Here is a 6,699-nt window from a genome sequence, read left to right as displayed (position 1 = left end):
TTAAGTGCAGCTTTTTGTTATAGGATAAGTTTGGGCGAACAATGCGCTGAAATGAAATAAACTTCGAGCGTGCATTTGAAACTCGGACTATATACAGAGGATGAAGACTTACGACACCCAAAGTGGTACATTCTTTCATTTCCTTTCAGTATAGTCTACTTTCAATCAGCAGGTTGGGAGAACAAAAGCCTTTTTTGATACTGTCTTAAAAAGACTCGCCATTTTTAAATCAGAGAAAATATTATTTTTTCGCTCGGCTCCTGTTTCGAACGAAGCTTTTATTCTTAACCCAAAACGTGTTCTGAAACCATTTTAAATGATTTTTGGTCCTAAGCAACTAGGCGCTATCGTGCCTGCAAAGTGAGTTACATGAACAATTTCCAGTGAAAACAATAAAAAAGAGAGGAAAGTGAATCACATACTGTTTTGAATGACTTTTGGCAAGTTTCTCCGACTTAAACAGTCGGAATCACGACAACCGCTTTTAGTTACCAACTTTTCATAATTTCCATATCTTTTACCAAAGCGCCAATAGACTTGGAGCAAATGTATCCAACAAGAAAGAACAAAGGAAGTCTTAAGTTCTTGACCAACTTGGGAGATGATGGTTTCGGTTACACAAACCCTCTCTTCCTCCGGCGATGGAACTGCTGCTTGACTGTGTACAGAAATCGTCTTGTTTCCAAAAGTAACTACACTAATTTTTAAAAATCAATCGAAAGGCCAAAATGGAGTCCATACAACTCTCTTGTACTTAGTCCAAATACATTCGCATAAAATTAATTAAAAGTGTCTGTTCAAACAAATAATAACTAGCTGTCGTGATATGGCAGACGACCATATCATATTAATCACTTGAAGGCTTAAGTTGTCTCAAAAGCACTTGTCTAAATAAACTGAACATTAATTGGTGTATCAAACTTCATCACGGTACACTTTTGGCTCAACACCGATATTGCTTTATGTACTTCCCGATTGTCATATTTCTTTCGAAGTCAACGAATCTCTGTCTGCTATAATAGCTATCAATCACAATATTATTCTTCTGCTCCTTGGTATCGAGTGAATTTTCCTGTATGAATTGTCAGGGAAACTCTTCGCGCTTAGGTCCACATTTCACGTTAAAAACAGTACAGTGCCCTGCGCAGCTCTGAACAATCTCGCTATTAGTGATCGCTGACCTTTTATAATCGTGTTCGTACTGCTTTTGAACCCTTTTGCGTGAGTCGTAAAATGTTTGAGAGTATTGGAAGCTAAGGAAAAGCCGAGGAAAAGCAGCAGGGATTAGTTAGTGTCAAGTGGTGCAGATGAATTAAGCATGATGACAGAAATTGCGGCGTCATTTTAAAGTACGGTTATCAATAGCTAAAAAATCCGGATATCTTGGCCGACGAGGACGCTAATAGACCAACAAGTTATTGGGAACTTCTCCCAACAGTTGGAATATAAACAGCTACCATGAGCAATCCCCTTCTTACTATGTAAATGGTAAACCAATGACAATCTTGACAAGACCTAGACAGCAGGAAACTGCAGCTTTGTCTGAAATTAGAGGGGATAAGAATCGGTATGGGGCCGAAGCTGGCAAAAGGAGAATTTTCATCTTTGCTGATGATAAATGGATGAATGTTTTGACAATATTAGAGCAGTGCAAACTTGCTGTTGGCTTTCACTACCATTTGCGTCCATCCTTGAAGCGTGACAAATTTTGCGCGACGTTTTACTTTTCAAACGTCAACGGTTTGTCCGGTCGTACGTCTCTTTTGGCCAATGAAACGTTGGCGGTTATGTTGTGAAATTGACCACGTTTTTGACGGCATACCAGCAGGTTTTGTTCACGTGAACTTCCAGTTTTCAGGTTTTCGTGAGAGCGAAGATATTTATGAATCTACCTAGGAATCTAGAAGAGTTATAAACATCTATCTCCCGTGAGTTTCCAAAGACACAAAATGTGGAATTTGGTATACGTCATTCAGCAGCTACGAGTAAAAAAAAACATGAAACCGAAGTGAAACTAGAATAATCGAGGATCGAATATTTCTGCATCTAGGACATCTAGGGCATTCTGCGCACACACGCTCTTCCGTGTTTCAAGGAGCATTTAAAATCTTGATTTCAAGCAACTCCTAGACGGTAATTTACCTCATTTCAGACTTGTTGACTTTGATTTTTTTTTGTCTCCATTGCAAAACCAGCAGAGACGTTATTAGGGTAACCTGAGATCAGGCCCATTTTTAGCTTCGCCCATATGTTCTCATGTCCTCTCTCGCTAAAATTGAGAATTCCGGACGGTCATTTTGGCCGACCAAACTCGTGATCTGATTGGCTGTTAAAACGCCCGAAGTGAAAACGCCATCGTGATTGCTCGCAGCTCTCGCGAAGTCCTTGAGACTGATCGGAGTATTCCCCCCCTCCCCCGGGCAATCAGACTCACCTAGCATTTCCAGCATCTGTCACTTTAGCTCATAGAAGCAATCGCTCCAACCACCCTCATAAGTTCAGACATATCTTTGCCCGCACTAATGCATATATGTTGTCTTTTTTCCGGGCTGTTGTCATCCCCCTCTGGAATGGTCTTTCAATGGCTGCTGTTAATGCCTTCCAAGCGAATGCTTTGCCAACCATAATACAATATTGCAGTGCAATGTAAATATTTACATGTTGTAAATAATTTGATTTAGGTATTCACTTATTTTTGCCCCCTTTTCTCTTTCGTCGCCGACTGTTTTAGTATCCTGTTTATAGTCTCACAACTTTTAGGATTATTTTCCCTGCTAGCAGATTTTTGCCTCGCCGTGAGAGACCTCTGCTAGCAGGGAAAGGATTATTAAAAATGTATGTATAAACGTTCAATATCTTTTCAAAGTGTAATTTTGTGGCACTTTCAGGTTGCAGAACTAACAGGTTTTTTTTCCTTGTGACAAACATCTTGCAACAAGACAGTCAACATCCATGCCTTTGGTATGTTGCCTCCAGTGCAATTTATGCTAAAGGACATGTTTTGACCTGGGGGAAAACCAGCTGTTCTTTACGTCTTCACGCAACTCTTCTTCTGGGGAGAAGAGTTGGGTGGGGGGACTTCCATATAGAAAGGACGGGGGTGCTCGACGGTAATTTTGAAAGGAACCCCTAAGAGGTACCAAGATCCTGTCTTGTGGGCGTGGCATGAATTTTTTTTCACCCCAGAGGTACCAAATAGGCCACTTGCACTAAGAGGTCACGTGACCAACGCTTCCCTTAAACAGTGAGTTGTAATCTTGCTGTTGCCAAAAATTGACAGAACACGCATTTAAGGGAGATATTTTATGGTACTTTGATTTTTCAACAAAGTAGCATGATTTGTCTTGGCTGCCATGTTGGAGGGCACACTCTTGCCCTCCAACATGGCGGCTAATACTACTTTTTGCTTATATCTTGTTAAATGTTTGATAGTTGAGTTCAGATGTGCCATAAACCTTACCACATCATCTTTTCAAAATTTTCCTTAAAGTTCAAGTGCAAAATTTGTGCCAGGAAGCGGTAATTCATAATTTAAAAAAAATCAAGTTTTGGTCACGTGACCAGCTACGGACTTTCTCATTTTAAGCAAATGGTGCGGGTTTGAAAAACCAAATCACTATTATTTTGTTTAAGAGATGACCCACTAATGGTGTTTCGAAGGCAAAATCATGTAACTTTCATTTTCATAAACTATTATCTCCTAATGCAAGTGGCCTATTATGTTTTTTAATTAGACAAAATTAAAACTTAGTTACCTGTCAAATGTCTCGTGTCATAATTTTTCGTCTCAGTTCCCTAAAAGGTTATATTAGCGCCCCCCCCCCCCCCCCCCCCCGGGTCTGATTGTGCACGGCTTCATACATCATGGTAGCGGCACTGACACACCGATGGACTTCGAGAGTGTCCCAGCCAAGCCACAATTACTATGGGCAAGGTGAATCTGCCTTTTGACCGAATTTCACTATTTCGTTTACGACTGCCAATGTGAGATGCGTTTAGAGCTTCGAGCCTTCTGGAAGAGCCTTTCCTGTTTTTGCATCATTCTTTTAATTTGTATTGTTATCCAAGGAAGCCTTCTGTGGAATTTCCTTGTTTCTTTGGGACCCACTTATCAATAGCAGCTTTTAACTTAGATGAGAAAAATAACCAATTCTCATCTACAGAAAAATTGATGGGGTCTCTTGTAAGAAATTCTTGCACAAGTTGGTTCAGGTCATTGTTCAGGCCATCAATATTGGCTTTCTTGTATAGATAACTGAATAAAGTTGTCAATTTCCTTGAATAGACCTGGCTTAAGATTAAAGAAGACTGCATCATGATAATGACTAGGACTTGGAAAATGAACTTCATTGGAAAAAGTATAGGCTGGTATTACCCTTAGGTCTTGTTATCAAAGTGCAAATTCTGTAAAATGTTTTCTTTGCATTTGTCTAGGCACTAATAAGGTGAATTTGTCAACAAATCAGCCGTCACTATTTGGCTTCAAGTGATCATTTCCTGTAATAGATTGAATGCACAAATGACAACCAGTAGATTGTTTTACCTTTGTAAAGAGTGACCAAGATATTCTCCCCTCTTTTCATTACATGCCAACAAGGCTCATTGGAAATGAAAGTTGGAAAGATCATCCCAGTTTGATATTAGTTGAGTTGATTTGATTTCTTTACAGTGCCCCAATTAGTTTGGCAAATTTTATACTCTTCCTTCCACCGGGGTTGACTTTCAAGCGATCGTTTTGAATATGACTGTGGGAAACCTAGACTGAAGTCAAACCAGAACAAGAGGGGGAGGGGCCGAGGAGAAGGAGTTTCCTCATTCGTTCTCCACGCCCCCTCCCCCTTCGCTTGCTATTTGTGTGGCCATTTACATTGAAACGATCACTAGAAAGTCAACCCCGGTGGAAAGAATATTCTAAAATTCACCAAACTGCCTGCTATGCAAGCTATGGTAGCCTGCAAGCAAGCTGTTCAGTTGAAATGGCGTGCATTCAAAATAACACAGAAGAGTTTAGTAACCAAGTCCCTACATTTTGACCGCGCACCATTTTCAAAGACGCAGCCTGTTTGCTGGCTGAATTAGTGCCACATCACTAACTAAAGTTAACATTTAAATAAAGTTCATCATCAGATCAGTTAGTGGAGCAACTTCAGCAGTTGCTAAGGAAGCCCGAAAAAATCCAGGCTTCAAGTGCTATGATCAAAAATCACTACATCGTTTTCTTCACATTTCGAAAGTTTTTGTGATGAATACTTGAAATGCGAGATTTTATGCAACCATTTCTAGAGAAAAACTATTTATTTTGGCGGCAAAGTTTTCATTTGATGGTCTGCCATCATGACTTGGAGTTGTTCTGATAGATAAGCCTTCAGAGAACTGGATCGAGCATAAAGTGATGTCATTTACTCACTAGCTTAAGAATGAAGTGTGTGAATTTGACAATCTGAAAGACAAATACTCTCGTGCTGCATACTAATATTAAGCTGCATTCACACACTTCATTAAGCTAGTGAGTAAATGCCGTCACTTTCTTCTCGACCCAGATCACTGAAAGCTATCTACCAGAACAGTTAAATGAAAAAGTGGAATTTAAAGAAACAGTCTTGAAATTACTACAAAAAATTTCGCCTGCTGCAAGGCTGCTACCTAAGAAAATTTTAAAGGGGCCCTCAGAGCTAAACGCTGAGAACTTAGGAGCCCAACATTATGAAGTGAAAGGTGTTGCTGTGAAAAATTAAGGCGCCCAGAGCTATTCTTTGGGAGCCCCAGGCTACCGGGCTCCTGTTAGGCAACAGCCTTGTGCTGAGCATTCAATGCAAGTACTTTTGAAATGTGATGAAAAATGAGAACTACTTTTTTCATCGTAGTAGCACTTTCACAGGACTTTTTTCATTCTATTCCACAGTTCAAATATATGTAACTTCACAGATCCTAAAAAATGAATCTTGATAAGGCTAACGAGACAGAGGTCAAAGATAAAAGACCACTTAACTGGCTACCATGTTTGTATTCTGTCTATGGAAAAGAGAGAAAACACTCCACAACAAAAATGGTCACCCTGACAGGTTAAACGGTAAGTCTAGTTCAAATGTACCCTGTAATGGACACTTTCAATATATTAACAAATCATTGTAACAAGCAAAGGTATCTTTGTGACATTACTTTTATCAAAGAATTGTATTGTCCCTAAAAATGGTAAAAGAAAATTAACTTGCTCTTACCCTGCACCTACTCATCAATACAGTTAACCGTAATATTATTATATTTAAATAGGTAATAAATAAACCATAGAATATTATAACTTCCAGTTCTGCTATTCCGATCAATGAACATATAAATATTTTAAAATGATTATATATACATATGAGTGGGCAATGGTTTGGTTTGAAAAATAACAAACAGCCATCTCAGAAAATCCATTTTTTGAGACAAGCTAGTATGCTTCTAGTTGTTCCAAAAGTAAGACATCCGTGATTTAGACTTGTCCATTTCAGTGATATAGCATTCCTTTAAAGAGCAATAATATTGTCTTTAATCCAAGCCTGGTTGTCAATGTACAATGGGAAAAGCTGTCAATTAACCTGATTATCTTCCTTCCTTGATTTTTGTGTCTGCAAATAGAATCATTGAAAAGTCCTTCAAGAGGAAAGCTCAAGTCAGCTACTACATATGTACACTGTATAAGCAGCACCTCCTCCTAAA

Source organism: Montipora capricornis, chromosome 2, assembly GCF_036669925.1.
Source record: "Montipora capricornis isolate CH-2021 chromosome 2, ASM3666992v2, whole genome shotgun sequence".
NCBI lineage: Eukaryota > Metazoa > Cnidaria > Anthozoa > Scleractinia > Acroporidae > Montipora > Montipora capricornis.
The sequence above is the reverse complement of the archived record's forward strand: the minus strand, read 5'-3'. Positions refer to the sequence as shown.